The 23,111-nt window shown below is 49.4% G+C and overlaps 1 long non-coding RNA gene and 1 other non-coding gene across 5 annotated transcripts in view; both read left to right on the forward strand.

The window, feature by feature from the left end:
* LOC144807895 (uncharacterized) overlaps positions 1-23,111 on the forward strand; it is a 267,320-nt gene that overhangs the window by 81,858 nt on the left and 162,351 nt on the right. The window lies entirely within an intron of this gene.
* On the forward strand, positions 7,596-7,684 carry TRNAR-UCU (transfer RNA arginine (anticodon UCU)). The gene is given in 2 exon segments: positions 7,596-7,632; positions 7,649-7,684. It is a non-coding gene; the product is annotated as a tRNA-Arg (tRNA).

Consider the following 23,111-nt stretch of genomic DNA (forward strand, 5'->3'; position numbering starts at 1 on the left):
GTTAAGCCTGACTGCTCTGTACCAAGCAACCAGAGGGTGAGCACAGGCTTATTTAGGCTATGTATCTGACTTGCCATGACTAGGACTGTAGTTCCTGCTTGGACAGGGTGCATACCTCTGCCAACCAGTAACCCGCTTTCTAACAACCTCGCACAATCAAAGGTCCAACTGCAAACTATTCTTTGCGTGAACAATTACTTATCCCGTCTCCCATCAATGCAAAGCTTCGATGGCAACTTGTCCTACGCAGCAACATCAATCCTCTTGCAGACACTGCCATCGAGAAGCTCCGACTGAGACTGCACGGGTGGAACTGGCCTGAGTGGAAGGGAAACCCTCCACTGGGATAAACCTGGTCCCTGTATCTGACCGGCCCTTCATCACAAACGGCCCGAAACTTTGACTTTAGCCCGGTCCAGCGCACCCAGATGACCGTAATTGGCTCTACGATCCTTGGTGTTATTTTTACCTTGAAACTTTAAAAATTGGATTTTTGTTGTCTTGGTGTCATTTTATTTATTGACATTTACATTATTTTTCTAAAATAGTTGGTTATGTTGTTTTAAATTATTACTGTTTGAGTCCAGCATAAATACCTTACACATTGGCCCTAACTGCATCTGAGCCCAGCTACCGGAGGGTTAAGCACAGGTTTATTTAGTGACTTTTTTGTGGTTCACCATGACATGGATTGCGTTTTTTACTTGATTTGGGCTTTTACCCTTCTCAACTAATAATCCACTTTCTTACATAACATATTTATGCTTTCAAACCTTGTTCCAAGCTGCCTACCACAAGGACGACCCTCAGCCTGCACTGCGGCCCATTCAATTAAGCAGTGTCCATGTCCCAAACCCCTGCTTGTCCCTTTGTTTACCTACATATACAATCTAAAAATGATTAGAAGAGAAATCATTGGCAATAGGTTTCACCTTTGAGGCCTTTTGGCTCTGCCAATGCCATTTGTGTATGTTGTTTCACATCGGTAGCGTGAACAGAAGAAAAAACGGTACAACAATGTAGCTGGTTGACTCATTTTGTCTGCATGTGTCATGGCGCATGCCTGAGGCTCTGCCATGTTTTTCAGTTTTTTGATCTGAGGTGAATCTGTAAATGAAAAAAAGTACAATGAAAAATCATGAAAGCTCTTTTATTTCTAGAGAGCAAGAGCTGGCAGCATTTTGCTGCCTGTCCCTCCCACAAAAATAAAGAAAGAAAAAAAAGACTGAGGAGGGGGCAACCGAGGAGTGGCAGGGGGGTGGAATTAAAGAAAAGAGGGCAGGAGCAGCAAGGAGGGCAGAGGAGATGCATTTGAGGGAGAGAGCAACACGGGAAAAAGGAATAACTAAATGGACGAAAGTATCACAGAGCACCATGGGAGAGACGTGCCAGAGCAGTATTTGAAATGGAAGAATAAAAGTGCAGGTGTTCATTATCACCGAGTACCTGTTTGCTGCTGAGGAGCGCCAATACTTTCCCATTGTAAGCATTGGAGCAGTGCTGAGAACTGCTTGTATTTCCAAAGCGCAGGTACTGAGTACCTGATAGTACCTGGCCATTTAAAGGGCAGCACATAGATGAGAGAGAGTAGGATGGAGTTTAGGGGGGAGAGAAGCACATGGACGACAAAGATTCACAAGGAGTGCAGGGGCCGGGAAGAGAAGCACATCAGGGAGACAGCTAGAAAACACACACACCCTCATGGAGTACTTAAGGAAAAAAAATTCCCTAAAAGTGAGCAGTTGAAGGACAAAAGTAAAGAGGAAGTGAAGAAGAGGAGAGACATATACAAGATATACAAGGCAAGCCGTCAAATAAGAAGCAAGGAAATGACATTCACAATAAAGCCAACCAAAGGTAAACAATGAGCAGCTTAAAGCCCACCTTAAGTTCTCGGTAAGCTAACAACATGTTGCTCTTTTGAATAAAGACATCTTTGCTGCCTGGGAGGCTCGACCAAAAGATATGCAATGAAGGGGCAAAATACAGAGTACAAAAACATAACAAAGTAGAAGTCAGTCTGCTGAAACCAGGAAACCACTGTATTTTAAGTCTAATTCTCTCCCAACTGCATTTGAGTTGTTTCTTCTTGTGATAGGGAGTGTGACTCAGGCCTGGCTCTAGGATTCGAGATCTGAGGGTACCAGGAAGAAGTAAGGGGTGGCCACAAAGATTAGTATTATCTCTCTCTGGTGTCTGGAAGCCTGGTCTCGGTATGATGGATGGTCTTGCATGAAGATGAGCTAGATACTCTACATACTGCCAAGTTGTGCCTACTAATTTAAATTTAACTCTGGATTATTAGGGGTTTGCACCTATGCACTTTATTTCCCCTGCCCTCTTCTTCTTACCCTCCTTATTTTCTGCCTCATTTTGTCTCACCAACTTCTCTCTCAACCTCACCTCTATTCTCTCCCGACCTCTCTCCATCTCACCCTTCTCCATCACTGCTGCTGCCTATGGTACAAGTATGTGGGCTTGTGTGGGTGTGCAGATGTGTCCACTCACCCTTTTCACAAACCACTACTCAGATATATATCCTGATTCTATGCTGATTTTTAAATGCTTTTCTTCGGATGGCGAAATCTTTCCAGATTGTTTCAACCACAAGTACTATCCGATGGGAGCGTGCAGTCTATTTTGGTCTGGTGAGAGTGTCACAAGATGCCCCTGCTGTTCACAAGTGCTTGATAACAGCCACAGTCCCAACTGATGTCACACATTCCATTCATAGTGAGCATTGGTGCTAACTATGAAAGTTAAATGCTTACTAGACATGGTTTTCCTCTTGTGAATGGTTCTGGGCTCGGGTTCTGGGCTCGGGGCAGGGGACGAGGTTGGCAGGACAGTAGCAGCCCGTGGAGGGAGTGCCGCGGATGGTGGGGCGGGGCGGGGCGGGGGGAGTGGCAGGGTGGGGAGTAGTAAACTCCGACTCGCAGCCGACCGGAGTAATGTAAACAAATAAATAAATGAAATGAATTTCATTGCGCGCACTGAAACGCATTTGACCGTCGATCCTGCCACGCAGTATCGGGGGCAGGACGCAGGGGAGAGGTGCCTATACTAACAAGCATTTACAATGCAATGGTTTCGCCTTTGTTAAAGTTAGAGCTATTGGCATTGCTCTTGACATTATTTTTATTTATGTTTTTTTTAACATAAATAAATGGCATTGTCATTTACAATGCCACTACCTTTATCTCTCGCAAATGACACACACAGAGCCCCCCCACACACACACCCACACAGAGCCCCCCACACACACAGCCACACAAAGCCCTCCACACACACAGCCACACAAAGCTCCCCACACACACAGCCACACAAAGCTCCCCACACACACAGCCACACAAAGCTCCCCACACACACAGCCACACAGAGCCCTCCACACACACCCATATGGCACAAGCAGGCAACAGGGGCACACGGAGGCACAAGCAGGCAACAGGGGCACACGGAGGCACAAGCAGGCAACAGGGGCACACAAAGGCACAAGCAGGCAACAGGGGCACACGGAGGCACAAGCAGGCAACAAGGGCACGAAAACTGAGGCACAAGCAGGCGACAGGGGCACGAAAACTGAGGCACAAGCAGGCAACAGGGGCACACGGAGGCACAAGCAGGCAACAGGGGCACACGGAGGCACAAGCAGGCAACAGGGTCACGAAAACAAGCACAAGCAGGCAAAAGGGTCACAAGCAGGAATTGTAATTTAGACGGGGCTGAAGTGGAGAACGGTCAGTAGGGAAGTAGTGCGGCTGGTGCAGTGGTACCAAGCCGAAAGGTGAGAGGGGCTGTCTGCACCCCAGTTTGGACAGTTTCCACTACCTAACAGGGATTGGTGGGAGGGGTGCGTACTTCTTGCTTGCTTTAGGGCTGTTACTTCGGGGACGCAGTGCACGCTCCTGCCTGCTGACGCCGGGACACGACAACAGGCAGGGAGAGGACAGGCTGGGAGAGGGCAGGGAGGGGACAGGCTGGGAGAGGGCAGGCTGGGAGAGGGCAGGCTGGGAGAGGGCAGGTTGGGAGAGGGCAGGCTGGAAGTGGACAGGCTGGGAGAGGACAGGCTAGGAAAGGGCATGGAGGGGACAGGCTGGGAGAGGGCAGGCTGGAAGTGGACAGGCTGGAGAGGACAGGCTGGGAGAGTGCAGGCTGGGAGAGTGCAGGCTGGGAGAGGGCAGGCTGGGAGAGGGCAGGCTGGGAGAGGGCAGGCTGGGAGAGGGCAGGCTGGGAGAGGGCAGGCTGGGAGAGGGCAGGCTGGGAGAGGGCAGGCTGGGAGAGGGCAGGCTGGGAGAGGGAAGGCTTCGAGAGGGCAGGCTGGGAGAGGGCAGGCTGCTATAGGACAGGCTGGGAGAGGGCAGGCTGCGAGAGGGCAGGCTGCGAGAGGGCAGGCTGCGAGAGGGCAGGCTGCGAGAGGGCAGGCTGGGAGAGGGCAGGCTGCGAGAGGACAGGCTGGGAGAGGGCAGGCTGGGAAGCAGAGAGGGTCTTACCTGAGAAGTCTGCCAGCGCGGACCTCTCCGGGGCGCAGAGCAGCAGCAGGGCGGGGTGCGGACGAGCCCCAAGCCTCTGGTGGTGGTGCTAGTGCTGCTGCTGGACACGACTTTTACGTAGCTGCTGCTTTGTGTTAAGAGTAATTGTAATAATCTTGTAACTTAATTACAAAATTTGTAAACCCATAAATAGTTTACCCTTGACAAACGAGCAGAGTGGGCGATGCAAGTAAAATGTTAAAAGAGTCGGTGGCCGAGCAAACACTGAGAAGGGAGATGGCGGAAGGGAAAAGAAGTTTGTTAGTCACTTTCCGCAATATTAGCTGACCATGGACGGCACAAGAGGCCTCTGGGGACAGGGAGCTGCTGGGGGTCCTCGTTTTGCTGGCGCAGGACGGTGGGGTCAGGCATGGGCTGGTGGGGGGTGCCTGCTGGGCGACCTAAGGGCGGGTGGGGAGGGAGGAATGCGAGGAAATGCAAGGCCTTGTGGCCTGAGTTGCGGTGCTGTCTAAGGGCAAGAGGTCTCGTGCCACACTCGGGCAAGGAGGCGTCGCGTAGTTGACAATGGAGTGGATCCACTCCCGGACTTGACCCGATGCGGGAGGGGGGGGCTCGTAATTAAGGGGTAACAAAGGTTTCGGAAAGTGAAGGGACGAGGCGGTGTCTTGCGGGACAGTGGCGCGCGGCAGGATGGTGCGGGGCGCCGTGGAGCTCAGCACAACATCAATAGGACCAGAGGGGAGGGGGCGATGACAAGGAGATCAGGCGCGAAGCAGGGGATAGGCGGGCACAGGGCATGGCCTGGAAGGACAGGGGAGGGGTGGTCTTTTATGGGGCGGGCAGATTTGGGTTGCGATGGGGATGGACATGCGAGAGATTCATGCGGATGCATTGGGTGCTGTTTATACAAGTTGGTAACAGCATTAGAAGAAGAGAGTGATGTCAACGCGTAACTATGACTCATTCACTGCCGATTAAGGTGCAGGAACGCCAGGTAGAAAAGACACTTCACTGGTTTCTAAATATTTGTTTATTATTTGTTTATGCATTTTTGTGTAGCGCGGACTTTGCCCAGTGGCGTCGGAGCGCTTCACAGTGGGAACAGAGGTGATGCATGATGAGAGCAGATTGCAGAGGCAGACGTGGCGTTACATGGGGTAGAGGTGACGGTTGTGAGCAAGCATAATGCATGGGGTGGTAGGGAGTGCACAGGAGGAAGGGGTGATGGGCGTGCAGGTTACAAGAGAAGACGGGCCCACGCGCTCTCAGCGCTTCCTGCCGCCTCCGCTGCACAATCAAATATCCCCAAAGCGCTCCTGGCAGAACAGTATGTTAGCCCCTTTCTTGCGCTGGGATCGGGCAAACTTCTCTTACCCTGGTCGTCCGCTGCTCCGTCCTCTTCGATCCGAAGGACGCCCTCTTCTTCTGATGGCAGGGCTTCTCCTGTCCCGACGTAGGCGCTCGACCAATCACAGCGCGGCCCCTTCGCCGAGACCCTGATGTCGTCAGCTCCGTGGTCGATCGGCCAATCACTGTGCGGCTCCCTTGGCGAGCTCCCGGTGACGCGGTGATGCTGGAAAAGCGCTCGGCCAATCCCGGATCGCTGATGACGATCTTGAAGACGAACACCACGCCCACCCCATCTCCACACCCGAGTAGAGCAACAGACCACCCCCACCTTTTCGCCGAGTACACGAACCCGCCCGGGGAACGGCGCAGCGAAGACTGATCCGCCTCCATTAATGCAGCAACCACTGCCTTTTACCACCCCTCCCCACCCTGCGCAAATACTGCATAGTGGGCGCTGCGCTCCCCGGGCCAGGGGGCACTGACTGGGGCCGTGAAGGGAGCCATTCACTCGGGAGGGTAACGGCCAGGTGGTGTCTATGGGGAACAAGCACCACGAGCACACGGACATTGGGGGGGGGTGGGAACGGCGCACGGACAGCGGGAGGGGGGGGAAGGAACGCACTCACCTGGACTTCTTCCGGCGGCCGTGGTCGGCATGAAATGAGGAAAACAAACAGCAAAAAAAAAAACGAAACTCCGCCCACCGCCCAATGACGATGCGAAAAGGGTGGAGAGGGAAAAACATTGCCGGAACGCCCACCAGTCGCCTCGGGATTTGACGGACGCCTCTGTTTGCCAATGGCTAGCGTCCATTTATGGAGCTAGCCAATGGCAAACAGAGGCCGTCCGAACATCCATACTGTTGACAAAAGTTTTTGATCTGGGAGGAGCACTTCGTGCTCCTTTCGCCAGGTCGAAACCTAATAACAACGCAGTGCAGGAGGGCCTAAGCTTCAGGCGGACCCCTCAGCACAGTACCCTGGCCTGAGAGGTCCTGAGTGAGTAAAGGTCCCTCCCTGTACTTTGCAGGGGGCCCCTCATGTTTCTTTACGCCAGTGGCCAATAGCTCTTGCATAGGCGTGACCTATTAGCTTTGCAAATGCTTGTTTTAATGGTCATCAACCCCTGGCTCAGGCAACCTTTGGGAGGGGGAGGCCGGCGCATCTGGCTTCCCTTCTATGCGGGGCCTGATTTAGGCTCCTCTCTTTATGCGGTTAATGCAAACCAAAACTGAAAGTGCTTAAAATGTACGGGCCTTTCCCACCCGGGCACCTGTCAATCTAGCAGGAGGAGGAGGGTCGTCGAAGATGGGCCACGTGACCCTCGTGTAATCTGGATCAGTATCGTGAATTCACTGTTGAAAAAAAAACAAAAACTTAAACCCAATAGAAAGTGCAAAGGGAGCCTTCGAGTGTGACTTTACCACACGCCTCGTGGGAACCCCTGAAGCAAAGATCAGTTATCGGGACCCATATAGGGCCCCGGGGAGTCCGGATACACGAGTTTTAAAGTTCTGTAGTGGTGACCGACAGTAACAGAGGGGCGGGGTCAACATCCTAAAAATAACCCGGCCCAAAATATCTCACACGCCCCCGAGACCTCCATGTGGAGCGAGCGCCGTCCTCCTCTGTCTCGTTCCTCGACATGCACTTGCACCAACTATTCACATTTGTCACTTATGTGAAATTGATCCCACAGATGGGAGACTCGTCATAGATAGAAATATGTTCTGCGTCTTCACAGAATGCAACAGGTGGCTCTGTGGCGCAATGGATAGCGCGTTGGACTTCTAGGCAGGCTGTGAAGGCATTCAAAGGTTGTGGGTTCGAATCCCACCAGAGTCGTTTTTGAATCAAAGTTATTTGGCAGTCTTGAATCCATGCAAGTCATTTTACAAGTCAGTAAACTCGTGCAACAATTTCCCATTTCCATACCTCAATACGTATCTCATTACACATTGTTTTTTATTGCAACTAGCACAGCACGTCAAACCACGGACATGCTTGCTGTATGGTAAATGCGCATTCATGTGAGGTCAATGTCTACAGCTCCTGTTCCAATCCCTGGCTGTTGTCTCATAAATCAACGCCCATATAATGGATTGATTGAACTGTGTCCTTCTTTTCTAGCTACCACCTGCCTTCTGGCTCACCCAACCCCAGCCCCAGCCCCCACCTCTCCTTTCCTTTTGATCACATCCGTATCATGAAACCCAAATTAGCCCTACAGCCCTTGTCCTCCTCCAGACATTAGTTTGGAAGTAAATCGAACCTCATGACAGGAAAAAGAACAAGATTAAAAGTGATATCCAGGGCCACTGGAATTATGCGCCAGGGTAGGACCAAGTTATGCATCAGGGTCGAATAAATTATGCAGCAAGAAAAGGCAAATTATGAGGACAGGGGCGGCTCTAGGCTCATGGTGGCCCTGGGCAGGGAGCTTAGGTAGGGGGCTCGGAAGAGGGGGTCCGGGCGGGGCGGAGCGCAGAGGCCAGTGAAGAGGGGGTGGTCAGGTTGTTTGGAAGTGGAACAGAGCCCGAGGCTGCGAAATCCCTGCCAGGGGCCGCCACACAAATATGCACCCATCCTCTGAGGATTATTATATTATGGATACATATTAGCGTGGCGGGCCCTGGGGTTTGGTGGCCCTGTGCAGGTGCACAGCTTGCACATGCTTAAGACCGCCCCTGATGAGGCTTAATACGGTACATAGAATATCTTCATTATTATGGCCTTATTACACTTGCTAACACTGTCTGGGAAAATAATTCACCTTCTTAGTACCAATTTAACACCCAAATACAGCAATAAGCAACCATAAAATGACCAATCACCTTTGCTAAGCACAAATATCATGTTTTTTAATTAACATTTGATCTATTTGAGTTAGAAACACGTTTTTTTTGTTAACATTTGCAGATTATGCAGCAAATTATGGATTGTGTGACAAACGCAACAAATCCATAATCATGTGAAAATTGCAGCAGAATTGTATAACTCTAGTGCCCCTGATAAGCCAGCCTGTCACTCTGGGCGCTGTAAAGGCATAACCTTCAAATCATTCTTCCTGTCTCATGGAATAGACAAGGATGGTTAATTGGGTTCTGTGAAAAATTGGATTATTGTTTGGGGTGATGGTAGTCCACCACAATGGATTATGTCACTATTTTTGTTAGGTCCAGTACAGTTGTTAGTAATTTTAACTTGAGCTGAAGCCTTGATAGCTATGACACGGAGCAGACAGACTTCACTTAAGAAGAACGCATTTAGAACTACCAAAACAGTTCTTTCTTTTTCTTTAAAATTTGTATTCGATCTGTTTACAAATAGATCATAAAAGCACAATTTCATTATAACACATTGATATTATAAAAACCATGAAAAACAGTATAAAATCATTGTCAAAGTTCGGAGCCCCTTTTAAGTCATTGAGATAACAGACCTAGCAACTTTCTTTTCATAGTGCAAGCCCACAAGAATGATGCAACCGAGAAACATACATACGGATAATGTAGGGATTTTAAAAGGTACAAAGCCACCCTACATTGTTTAAAATTATGGCATCTTAAAATAGGGAGAATAAACGCTTCTCTTTCTCTTTGGTAAAATTTGCAGAACAGTACCAAATGTAAATCCGTCTGGGGGGACAAGGGCTTAAGTTAGCATGCTTGAACTTCCCCTCTGGAAGTCCAATCATCAATGGAATGAAATTCTGACGAAAACGTAACAAAATAAATCTATGGTGAGCTAATGTAAAATGTGAAAGATAAGAGTAAACTTCCCCTGAGCTAGACGGAATGAGGGCATAGGCTCTGAATGACTTCAGCTAACAGTTCTTTTCCTTACAGACAAAGCTAGCCCTCTGTAAGAATAGCTCACTTATTTTCTGTTTAGGGACCTTCCTGCAATTAGCAGGATCTCTATAAAGATCTACCTGGCTGATAGCAGAGAGTTCTGCTTCCACATGTCAGAGCCATCCGATCCTACTGCTCCCATCCAGCCGCATACAATCCCCGATTCTTTGTTGGGTTAGATTGACCTTTGACCTTCGCAGGATGGAGTGCCGCAGCAGGGCCGGCGTTACCAAAACTGGGTCTGGGCTCACCGGCAATAAGGACAAGCCTCAAAATTAATCACTAGAAACCAAAACGAGCACCACTATTGCCAACCAACTTCAACTTGGATCATGGATGATCACTCGACCTACTGAATTAAACAGTAACTCTCGGGAATTGATTTGTCCGGAATTAATCCAATAATTTTAATTAGTTTGAAATCAAAAACCATACAAATGGAAAGTATTTTCTGTACATAAACAAACAACACTTATTTAACTCCACATTACATATAAAAAGACAATTTCTCTCAAACTGACAACTTTCATTCAAACACTCATACAATACAGCACATTAATATACACTCTTAGCTTCAAGAACTGTACAATATTATTTACAATTTAGTTATTAACAGACATAGCATTGGAAAAAACAAATGAAGATTTTTGAATGATTGGCATTCAATAACATATTCCTAATGCTGGGTAGAGGGGGTCTACGCGTTTCGATAACCCCTGGGTGTGGGGAAATCTCATCAGGACCATGTGCCTGTAAATGAAGGACAAACATGAATCAACCGGGTGGAGAGCCTGACCTCTGTAACTACAGTGTCAAAGGGGGACCTAATCCTACCTCATAGGTGCTCGATTTCTTCTGGCTTGACAAAACTGTAACAAAAACAAAGTCTCTTTAGCCTCTAACTCGAAGGAACTTCAAACCTTCTCAACATAAAACTCGCATGTGAATACTTACAACTCTTGCGCGTGCAGCAACTTGTCAAATTAGGGGGAAGTGGAGGTCTGATGAGAGAAAAGCGGGTTGTCAGGGCAATGTGGTGCATTTTGAGCTCCTAACGCTGGTTTAAATGGTAGCACGAGAGCTTACTTGTTTTAGGCGTGTGTGGAGTCCAATAGTTATTTTGGACTTGGCGGCGGTTCTTCGCGCTTGTGCTGGCTGAAAACGAAGGAAAGGGACTGGTGTCAGGTCTCCGTATATTTGGGACACACAATAGATGCCTTACGCTTCTGTACTATCGTGTGGGCTGTGATTACCTTTAAAATTCTGTAGCTCTGACTCAATCAGGGGGTCCACGCCATCCAACCTCTGTCAATCGGTTCAGGGGCCGGCACCATCTAGTCGGTGTTGCTCTTCTCGCGTCTCTGGGTATTACTCACTTCCTGGATCTAAGGATTATGGGAGTTGTAGTTTGTTTCTTTGCATCGTCATGGAGACGATGTATTGTGAAAAGATTAACGAAATATGGGAGTTGTAGTTTGGTTCGTACAAACGGCAGACACTGAAATTAATATGGCATGAAATATTCTTGAACCTTTGTCCAACTGTCCCCGTGACCGACTGTGCATATCGGTTTCATGAGGTCCAATCCCTTCACAATCCCTTCACAATACATCGCCTTCAAGAACCAATCCGGGCATACAAAGAATTAGAATAGTCGATTCGTGATATTACCAAGGCCAAGGTGACCTGAACCAGGGCCTCGAAAGAGAGGAATTTACTGATTTTTCTAATCCTGCGCAAGTGAAAGAAGCAGGATGAGACTACAGAGTTAACTTGGGTCTTTGCTAATGGAAACCCCTAGGCCTTTGACTGTTTCAGCAGGGGTAGGTGGAAGGCCCAGACTGGGTGGCCAGAAACTAGGGTTCCAGGGGTTTGCTGAGGGCCTGGTTAATACTAGTTCAGTCTTGTCAGGATTTAATTTGAGTTGACTTGTGTTCATCCAGGTACGAATGAACGTCAAGGTAGACTGAAAGGATTCGATTGCAGAAGGAGAGGAATTGATGGTGAAAACGAGCTGAATGTCATCAGCGTAGTTGAAGATGGCTACGTCCCTCCTCCGTAGATCTGATATTAAAGGCCGAATGTAAAGGTTAAATAGGAGTGGGGAAAGGGAAGAACCCTGAGGGACACCACAAGTAAGTTCCTTTTTTCCCGATATGAAGTCGGATAAGCGGACGGCTTGATGACGGTTACTGAGAAAGGAGGAAATCCATTTTAAAGGGATACCATGGATGCCGGCGCTTTCGCCACGTTCGACCAAAAGTTTGTGGTCGACAGTGTCGAAGGCAGCCGACAATCCAGGAGGACGAGTGCCTGCGAGATGTTATGGTCCGCTCCGCGTCTCAACTCATCGTGGACTGCAAGTAAGATGGATTCCGAGGAATGCCCAGATCTAAACCCTGCCTGGTTAGGGTCCAGGTAGTGTGAGTGTTCCACAAATGTGCTAAGGCAACTTGTAACGCATGCCTCCAGGATTTTACCCAAAAAAGGTAAGAGTGAGATGGGTCGGAAATTGCTAGGGATGGAGGGATCTGCTCCTGGTTTCTTCAAGACTGCCTCACTTCTGCCATCTTAAAGCAGTTGGGGACAATCCCTGAGGATAGGGAATTATTTAGAAGAGACAAAGGAGTTTCTGGTAGCTGGAGAAAGATCTCCCAAGCAATATGGGGGGGACAGCTGTCTGTGGGGGAACCAGAGCAGACTTTTTTAAGGAGAGAGAAAAAGATCGACACAATCTCTAAATTCGCCCTTCACAGGAGCCAGAGTATCAAAGCAGTATTGTTGAATCACATGCTGGAACCAATCTTCTTCACGGACCACGTTCCCCATGTTCTTATTTGAGGAACAAAGTTTGTTTATATGGTTCCAAAACTGGGTCAGGTTTTTTCCCTTTAACAGGGCAAATATTTGTATCCACTCATTCTGTTCTTTTTGTCTTTTGGCTTTCCATGATGATTTTTTATCGGCTTTGCGCAGTGAGGCCATATTGTTAGTAGTGTGCACAGTACCTTTCGATTTGTGCAGGCGCACAGCCCTTCTTAGGGCTCTTCTTTGGATGGCTAACACCGGGTCAAAAATTTGCTTCGGGCAAGGCATGTGGGATCTGTGGTGAGCTTCAGGGCCTGTTAAGAGGTCTTAGTAATTTGACAAAGGCGTTGTCCCACCAGTGATGAAAGTCTGTGGGGGCTTTGTGCGTGAAGTTTGGAGTTGTTCCCATGAGCCAAGTGCCCACCTTATCAGAACCCGAGGCGTCCCATTTAATTTGTCTGACTAGAGTGTGGAATTCGACCTTCATTGAATGCCCCACTTCAGTTATTTTGGCAGCGGCAGGCACTTGCAGATCCATTGTTACAGTCAAATGGTTATGGTCGCTCTTGGTACGAGTGGGGATTTCCATTATGATTAATTTATTTGCCAGAAATGGTGATAAAAAAATATAGTCAATGGTCGAAAGATTCTTAAATGTTGGCGACAGATGGGCACCAGGATTCTGTTCCAATGTGATTTGTTTCGCAGAGCGTAAATTGTAATTGGTTAAAAAAGTGGTCATGACTTCTTGCTCCTTAGTTTTGGTGACTGAGTGGGTGTTGGTAGCCAGGTCTCTGATGTTGAAATCCCTAGTAACAGTCCTTCTGCAGAGGCAAATTCCAATAAAAGTTCTTCCAGATGTTTGACCAATAAGACTGTCGCCATTGATTTTGATGTTTTAGCTATGTTGTGGTAACAGTTAATTAAGAGAAAGGGAAAGGCCCTGCTTCAATTTGAAAGACCGGTAATTAGTACAGTTTGCCCTGCCGTTTATTTCCGGTAGATGGGAGTAGCTGCGATCTTGCACCTGTGTTTGATGAAAATGTAGAGGCCCCCAGAAGGTCTTCCATAGGAATTGGTCTGGGGGGCTGATTGAAAAAGTTCATAATAGCCATGGAGAGCCCGATGTAGGTAAATTACATTTACCGATTCATAAATACCGAATTTTACCGATTCGGTATTCATGAATCAGTAAATGTAATGTAGGTAATTTTTCGGTAAAAAATACCGAATCTGTAGGATTCGGTATTTACCGATTCTGTAATTACAGAATCACTATTTGCTATTGAATCCTATGGGCCTTGAAGCCCATAGGATTAAATCGCAAATACCGATACGGTATTACCGAATCGGTAAAAATACCGAATTGCAAAGGGGGACAGGGTGTCACTTTGACACCCTGTTGCACCCCTGTAACTGGCTTGTGCGCCATGTGGCACACATACATGCCCTTAGGGCATGTCTGTATGCCACATGGCACAGGTGTACATGCACAGATGTGCATGTACACAAGAATTCGTTATTTACCATGCAATTGTATTGCATGGTAAATACCGAATCCTGAAAGCCCTGTAGCAGTGTTAAAAGTGCTACCTACATAGGAAAATACATTTTCGGTAATTTTACCGATCGTTATATTTACCTAATCGGTAAAATTTACCGATTCTGTAATTTTACAGAATCTGTAATTTTACCGATTTGGTAAAATTACTGAATCGGTAAAATTACCGAATATGTATGTTTTCAGAGCCCCTACATACCAATGTCAAAATACCGGTCGGAAACGGCCGAAAACCGGTATTTTCGGCCGATTCCGTCTGGCATTTTGACACCTACATCTGGCCCCAAGACTCTTGAAAACAAATGATGTCACTTTTATTGAGTAATTCCACTGCTGATTTGGATGAGAAGGTTGACTTTATCCCAGCCGCATTCCAAGAAGACATGGTCAGTTTGGAATCTGACCATTTGGCTTCTCCGTTAGGAGCAGTGTTGCTGGGAGCATGCGGTTGAAGGCTCTCGATGGAAGTACCCATTGTGGCTGTGAATGGTATCGGAGACAGATTTACAGTTCACCAGACGTTGATTGTTATTACATGAGATGTTTATGAGGTTATCCGCTTTCGAAGCATCTGGAAGCCACACATGGGTTGCACCCCGAGTCCCCTTCAGTACGCTGATGTGCGGCCTCATTGGGTCATTCTGAAGAACGTGGGGATATTTGTAGTTGTAGAGGAACCCACAGTTCTATGCCCCCCCAAAGAGGCTGGCTTCCCCAAAGATTGCATCCCTTAAGGATTCTTGAGTCCATGTTGTAACAGTTGCTTCCAAGCCCCCTTTGCCTGGTATTGAGGCAAACTTTAACAATGTAAGATCTGAAGAAGTGACACCCGAAAGCGCCGGAACATGGTTGAATAAGCTGATGAGGTGGTTTCTGTTGAGGATGTCGTACGGGCCCTTGTGTACAAAGTGAGGAAAGAAAACAAGTTCTGCATTCAGACTTTGGTATTTCTGTCTCCCAGCTATTTCAGGTAGAGGTGCGGGGACCTTGAGATGTTGGGGTCGAACTTCAGATAGATGACTATTCCCCACCAGTTGGCTTTGGCCTCCCGAGACATGTATCAATTGGGACTGAGAAGGCCTCTGCATTTGTATAGGATGATCCCGAAGAGTTTTGGTTGGGTCACCTGACGAGTGACACAGAGATGGGCCCGTCAGTACACCCTCTGTTGTAATTTGGAAGCCTACGTTGGTTTGTTTTGCATTTTCCGACCATTTGTTTGGCCTGTTCCATGTGTTTGGGACTTCCCTTAGGGGCTGAGCTATGTTGTCTTGACTGCCCAGGCTTTGGTCTTGAGAGGATGTCCCCTTGGTTTTTGTTTGCAAAGATCCATGCATCGCGATTGTAGAGTATAGTTCAGTGATTCCAGAGGCCGGGGGCGTTCCCTTAGGCACTTCCTGCATTAATGGCTGGAGATTATCAGTGGCATCATTATCGTCCATGAGAATCATTCTAGTCTCAGGGGTTTTCATTTCAGGTTTTGAGGCCTGGTTAAAAATGGTGAAGTAGGAGAGCCCCCTCTCTTCAGAAGCTGGCATACTAGATGCCCCTGACCCGTCGAGCCCCGATCTCCTTTTTGCAAGACGTTGTTTTTTGGATTGTTTTTTGAGTTTCTTTCTCACCCTCCTAGTCAGTGGTGGTTTGGTGGGAGGATTAGATGGCAAGTAGATGATGTTTAAATGGGCTGGGTCAGTGAGATCAGACTGCTTAGTCGCTGGTGGAATGGGCATTAGACTGCTGATGTTAGTGGACTCCGAGCCAGCTTTGGGATCACTTGGACCGGTCGCCAATGACAAGCAGGGTGGGAAATGTGAATTTTTTAGGTTTAATTCCAAGTAGGGGGCGATAGTTCTTCTCGCTGATGATAGGGCATCCAATGTTGCTACACACAAGGACTCTTCAGAGGAAAAGCCGGTTTGAGTCTCTTGAGTGGATTTTGGTTTCCCGTTTCTATTGGTGTTGAGCTTCACGCTGTCCAAAAGCGAGCCCAGAATTTCTGGAAGGGATGAGAGTTTGTTAATTATTGAACAGCAGGAGCAAAAGTTCGAACTGTCGGAGGCCCTACAGATCTTTCGAGAGAGCTTAGCCTAGAGCCCAAGTCTGACAGTGCTAAAGACAAAGTTTGAATAAAGTCAATCTGTAATTCCATTTTTTGAGATTGCCATAACATAGCTGTTGCAATTGAGTCTTGCTTTACGTGAAGGGATGTCAATGAGACCGAGAAAGGACTTATAGGTCCAGAGGAGGTAGGCACAGATGGGTCCTTGTCTTCTTGCACAGTGCTAAAAGAATTGTAGTGAGGGCTGATGCCCGGTATATGGGCTATGGAATCCTCAATTCGGGCTTCTAGGGAAGCCAAAAATCGTTCGGATAGGTTTTTAGATAACAGGGGACTTTCACACTTTGGGCTCTTCCTTAAAGATGAGGAGTCACTGGGCTCAATTTGATGTGCACCCTGGCTGCATCGTGGTGCGGACCTCGATAATGAATGAGCTATTGCCGGGTCTCTGCTGCTTTCTTGAAGATTTAAAGGGCGGGCAAGATGCTTCCATGGACTTGGGCTTGAACTCATAATTTGGCTACAGTAGTTGTTACAATATTTTTTATAAAGTCTATGCCAGGGTCTGGTACAGAAAGGTTTCCAGCGCCGATGGGGTGAGCTCTTAATGGGTCAATAAAAGTGTCCTGGATCGTGATGACATCCTCCTGAAAAAGCCTATGTGGCTGATGATTCTCATGTGGAGACTCAGGCGAGCATAAGCAAGTCAAAGTCAAAGTCAGAAGATTTATATAGCGCGCTACATACCCGGAGGGTCTCAAGGCGCTTGAAGAAGGGTGGGGAGTTACTTGTCGAATATCCAAGTTTTAAGTTGCTTTCTGAATGCTAGATGGTTCTGAGTGAGACGAAGGTGAGTGGGGAGTGAGTTCCAGGTTTTAGCTGCGAGGTAGGAGAAGGATCTACCTCCCATGGTGGTTTTATTGATGCGAGGTACGGTAGCAAGGGCTTGGTTGGAGGATCGTAGCTGGTGGGAGGGGGTGTAGAAGGAAAGTCGTGTGTTGAGGCATTCGGGTCCAATTTCGTAAAGTGCTTTGTGTGCGTGGGTTAGGAGTCGGAAAGTAATCCTCTTATTGATGGGGAGCCAGTGGAGGTTTTTCAGGTGACTAGAGATGTGGTCTTTACGCGGGATGTCTAGTATGAGTCTGGCTGATGCGTTCTGGATGCGTTGGAGTTTTTTCTGGAGTTTTGCGGTGATACCGGCGTATAGGGTGTTTCCGTAGTCCAGGCGGCTTGTAACCAGTGCATGGGTGACCGTTTTTCTGGTTTCGGTGGGGATCCAGCGAAATGTTTTTTTGAGCATGCGAAGAATGTTGAAGCAAGATGATGAAACGGCGTTTACTTGTCTGTTCATAGAGAGTGAGGAGTCCAGGATGACGCCCAGATTCCGTGCGTGGTCCGTCGGGATGGGTGCTTTTCCAAGGGCCTCTGGCCACCAAGAGTCATCCCAGGCAGAGGGGGAGGTACCTAAGATAAGGACTTCTGTTTTGTCTGAGTTCAGTTTCAGACGGCTGTGCTTCATCCACTCGGCTACTTCTTTCATTCCTTCATGTAGGTTGGTTTTGGCGGTGTTAGGGTCTTTGGTGAGTGATAGGATCAGTTGAGTGTCATCCGCGTAGGAGATGATGTTGAGGTTGTGTTGGCGTGCGATGGCCGCGAGGGGGCTCATGTATACATTGAAGAGGGTGGGACTGAGTGAGGACCCTTGGGGTACGCCGCAGATGACTTCAGTGGCCTCTGAGTTGAATGGTGGGAGGCGGACTCTCTGGGTTCTTCCGGTGAGGAACGAGGTGATCCATTCCAGTGCTTTTCCTTGGATTCCGATGTTTCTGAGGCGCTGTAGAAGGGTGCTATGGCAGACTGTGTCGAAGGCTGCGGAGAGGTCGAGGAGGATGAGGGCGACTGTGTCTCCATTGTCCAGAAGAGTTCGAATGTCGTCTTTTGCTGCGATGAGGGCGGTCTCCGTGCTGTGTTTGGCTCGGAAGCCGGACTGTGAGGAGTCGAGGGATTTGTTGGTTTCAAGGAAGGCGGCGAGCTGGTTGTTGACGGCTTTCTCGATGACTTTGGCCGGGAATGGTAGGAGCGAGATGGGGCGGTAGTTTTTGAGTTCGGTGGGGTCCGCTGTGGGTTTTTTCAGAAGGGCGCTAAGTTCTGCGTGTTTCCAGCTTTCCGGGAAGGTGGCGGAGTTGAGGGAGCAGTTGATGACGTCTCGAAGGTGTGGTGCTATGATGGAGTCTGCTTTGTTGAAGATGTGGTGCGGGCAGGGGTCTGTGGGGGATCCTGAGTGGATGGAGTTCATCAGGCGGATGGTGTCCTCAGTGGAGATTGGGTTCCAGTCATTAAGGATGTTCAAGAGGGGTGAAGGTCCTGCAGAAGGTTGGGTGGGTTGGTCTCCGGGTCGGTTGTCGAAGCTGTTGTGGATGTCTGCGATTTTGTTGTGGAAGAACGAAGCTAGGGAGTCGCAGAGGGCTTGAGAGGGGGTGATGTCGTTGGAGTTGGCTGAGGGGTTGGTAAATTCTTTGACGATGTTGAATAATTCCTTGCTGTTGTGGGCGTTGTTGTCTAGTCGGTCTTTGAATGCGGCTTTCTTGGCAGATCGGATTAGTTGGTGGTGTATGCGGGTGGCGTTTTTGAAGGCGTCCCTGGTGTTGGTGTTTGGGTCTTTTTTCCAGGCCTTCTCGAGGGAGCGACAGAGTTTCTTCGATTTCTTAAGATCATCGTTGAACCAGGAGGCGTTTTTGCTGCCTAGTTTGATTTGACGTTTTTTCAGCGGTGCTAGGATGTCGGCGCTGTTGGATAGCCATTGGGTGAGGTTAATGGCTGCTTGGTCGGGGTTTGAGGAGTGGGCAGGGGGGTTTTGGAGAAGCGATGAGGAGATCTGGTCGATGGTGATTTTGTTCCAGTTTCTTCGCAGAGAAGGTTGAGGATGGTTGTGAGTTGTGGTCTTATTGTAGATGAAGTGTACGCAGCTGTGGTCTGTCCAATGGAGAGTAGTGGTGTGACTGAAGGAGACATGTTTGCTGGAGGTGAAGATAGGGTCGAGTGTATGACCTGCGATGTGGGTGGGCGTAGTGACAAGTTGTTTAAGTCCGAGGTTGGCGAGATTGTCCAGAAGGGAGGTGGCGTTGCTGTCATTGCTCTTTTCCAGGTGAAAGTTGAGGTCTCCCAGCAGAATGTATTCCTCGGAGGGGAGGGCGTGTGGGGTGATAAAGTCAGTGATAACTTCGCTGAATTGTGCACGGGGTCCTGGAGGTCGGTAGAGGAGTGTGCCTCTGAGTGTGGTCTTGGGGTCGGTGTTGATCTGGAAGTGAAGGTGTTCGGCGCTGGTAAGGTTGACGTCTGAGCTGGTTGAGATGCGGATGGAGTTCTTATGGACGATAGCGATGCCTCCTCCTGTTTGGTCGGTGCGGTCCTTACGGATGATCTTGTATCCTTCCGGGATGGCAATGGTGATGTCTGGGGCTGATGAGGCGTTCATCCATGTTTCTGTTAGGAAGGCGACGTCGGGAGAAATGGTGTCTAGTAGGTTCCAGAGGTCGATGGCGTGTCTGTGGACTGAGCGGGTGTTGAGCAGGATGCATTTTAGGTGGTTGGAGTCAGATATCTGTTGTGTGATCGTGGATGAGGAGTTTTTCTTGGTGCCGTCGAACTTGCAGGAGTAGCATGTGAAGGGTCCATGAGTGTGTCCAGGAGCGGCTTGGGCGCAGTTAGAGAGTCGGCCGGGGTTAAGGGCTAGGAGGGTGGAGGCGTCGTAAGTAATGTAGGAGGGCTGGGCAATGCGTGGACCAGGGGGTCTGGCGCTGGGCGCGGTCCCGGCGCGGACGGGCGTAGACGGGCTTACCTTTGGCGAACCTTCGGCGCGGCCGTAGCGCGTGGACGCTGCGCGTAGGACCATCTGACTTAAATGGATAGTGGAGGGGGCGGAGCATGGGAGGGGCAGCTGGGAGGCTGGGAGGAGACACGGGCCACGACACAACAAATGGAGGGAGGGAAAGTGAAACTGGGGCACGGACACACAGAAGGGGACAGCTAAAACCCAGTAAATGCGGCGCTATATAAATAAAATATGCTGTAAAGTAAAACGAAATTACACAGGGCAGGCAATGCAGCGCTTTTAAAATAGAATAAAATAAAATGTGATATGCCCTAAATAACGATACCACACAGGCAATGAGCGCTAGTCCGGCGTCGAGGCGCTAGAACTGCAGGCGATGTCTGGCAGTGATTAGCAGGAGTGTTTCCAGGTGGTCGGGGAGGTGAGGCAGGGAGCGAGAGGGAGCGACCATCGAGGAGTGAGTCCAGCTGGTCACAGAGAGCCAGGGGAGGAGCGCTCTGACTCGGCCAGTGCGTGGGAGGGGCAGCTGGGAGTCTGGGAGGAGACACGGGACTCTCAGAAAGGGATCTTTTAATATGACCAGGACTGTGGGAAGAGAGCTGGTCGTGGGCCTGGGCTTCCATATCGCACTGCGATGTCGGGGTTGGGGTAGAGCCAGTTTGAGGAGCGGGCTTATTGAAAAACTCACTAATCCGTGCTTGTGACAGTTGGCCACTTGAGGCAGTATGACACTTTGTCTTGCGGTGACGGCGACTGTTGTAGAGCACCCCTGGGGGAGACAGCTCGAAGGGTAGTACCCTTTCTCCGGGGAAGTTACCTAAGTGGCATAGTGACTAGCCCCTCCATAAAGCTCCTGTGGGGTACTGCTTACAAATTAGCGAGTTGGAGCTTGGAGCTTGCGCTCTACCTGTCAGCAACACCTCTGCGCACTGTCCAGTGATTGCTTACACCAGTGAGGGTGGCAAACTAGCTGTTGATTATAAGCAGCCCGTCTGAATAACGTGGAAGTGGTACTGGAAGGCACTTACCACCACCCGAGGCTCTTGGGGCGATTATGGCTGTTTGCAAGACCTTCCTCTCCCCTCTCTCCTCTTTGCCTAATAGGTGAGCAGAGGTAGGTGAGCTGGGCCACTCCTTGCTGCCCAACAGTCTTCACATGGATGAGTTCAAAGGCAATGGAAGACACTCTTTTCCCCTCGTTGCCACCCAACTCGGCGTCTGTCGTATGCTGAAGGTGGTGTGGAAGCGGTTATCCCCCTCTGATGGTGTCTGGTCCAGTCCAGTCCGGGTCTGCCAGGGGTCATCCGTAGGGGCGGGGCTCTAATCCCTGCTCTGCACCACTCTACAACACTCAACCTACACGCTGCGTAGGCGTGAGGGAGGAAGAGCAGATGAGGGGCGCGCCTGAGGGACTGAGAGCAGGGGAGCGGGGGAACAGAAAGAACTGCCGCTCCCGCACTGACCTGTGCGGCTTGATCCTGCTCAACCCCCTCAGCTCGACCTCAGCAACCCTAGTGTGGTGGAGGGAGAAACTACAGGGACCACAGTACACCATGCATGGGGCCCACAACAGCCTGGGAGAGTCTATAGGGCTCGCTGACAGGAGTGCACTCTCCGTGCGAGTTCCGCCTGCAGCTGCAGTGTCCCAGGTGAATACCCACTTTCTGGTACGTGCTGTTCAGTGCCTCTGTGCTCACTTTCGCGTGTCTGCCCTGTGAACAGCGGACCATGAACAGCGGGAGCAGACACTCCGGCATTCTAGGCGGCAGGCAGGCAGGCAGTCTGGCACAATGAGCAGCCCCAACCACGGGGCAGAACAGCCAGCAGCAGTCAGTAGGCAGTCAAGCCGCGGACTGCATACAGTAGCGGCAGCGGCGAGAGGCCCTCCGGAACTCTGAGTGGCAGATAGGCAATCCAAGCAGCCCCATCCACGGGCAGAACGGCTGAAAACAGGCCGCCAAACCGCAAGCCGCGGACCGCGAATAGCAACGGTGGCAGAGGCGGGAGCAACAGCGAGAGCAACAGCGGGAGCGGAAGCACAGCAGTCCGCTTGCAATCAGGTAGAAATGAGACAATCAAGTCCCATAACAGACTCCTTAAACAATGGGGCTGGTCTTCTGCAGGGCTTCAGAGTTGCTGTTCCAGCTCTGCATCACGATGTGCTGCCGTTCGTTTGACAAGCTGTGCAGCAAAGTGTTGTTCACACCATCCACCTGACGACAGACGTGAACCTTTTGTCAAGTGACTGATTACATGTTCATCTCTGAACACTGGATTTCTTTTGCAGGGGAAAAGCAAAAGATATCTGCAGATCTTGGTCCTGAAGAAAGATTTAAGAGCCTTTGGCAGCATGCAACAGTGGCCACTTTCGCCATGGAGAAATCATATAAAGCTGTAAACATCTTGGAGGAATTTAACAGCAAAGTGAATGAATGGTTGCAACCCAGAGGTCTCAGAACTGGATTTGTTGCTACGGACAATGGCAGTAACACAGTCAAGACCATGTCAGATGGAGGCTTTTTCAGGTTCCTGTGTTTGATCCATTGCATTAACGCGATGGTGCAAGACTTCCTAAAAAAAGACATTGTCAGCAACATACTGACAACCTGCAGAAGAATCTGCACTCATTTCAGCCATTCTTTTAAAGCCCAGAAGCAGTTGCAGATTATTTTGCGCAATAATAGATCAACAGTTAAAGCCCTGATACCGGAGGTGCCAATATGTTGGAACTCGACCGTATACATGTTGCAACGTCTGTTTGAGCAGTACAAACAAATTAATTAATATTGAATTAAAAGAGGAGGGGATTAGGGGTGGACGGACATTTCCGTTCCGCCCACAGAATGTGTGGAAATTTGCACTTTCCACCTTCCGCAAAGAAGGCGGAATAACGGGGCAAATTTCCGCACATTCGCAGGTGGAACGGAAGTTGGCCGCCCGCCCACCTCCCGCTTCCCGCCCGCCTCCTGCCCGCCTCCCGCCCGCCTTATTAAATTATATTTACAGGCTACAAATAAACTTAAATAAAACTTACCGTATTGCGCTGCAAACTTCTCCATCGCGGCTTCTTCTTTGAAACTGCGCATGCGCGGGAGCCTGCGCATGCGCATTCCTCGCGCAGGCTCCCGCAATATGCAATTTCAAAGCAGAAGCAGCGA

The sequence above is a fragment of the Lissotriton helveticus genome, chromosome 1_2 (genome assembly GCF_964261635.1).
Source record: "Lissotriton helveticus chromosome 1_2, aLisHel1.1, whole genome shotgun sequence".
Classification (NCBI taxonomy): domain Eukaryota; kingdom Metazoa; phylum Chordata; class Amphibia; order Caudata; family Salamandridae; genus Lissotriton; species Lissotriton helveticus.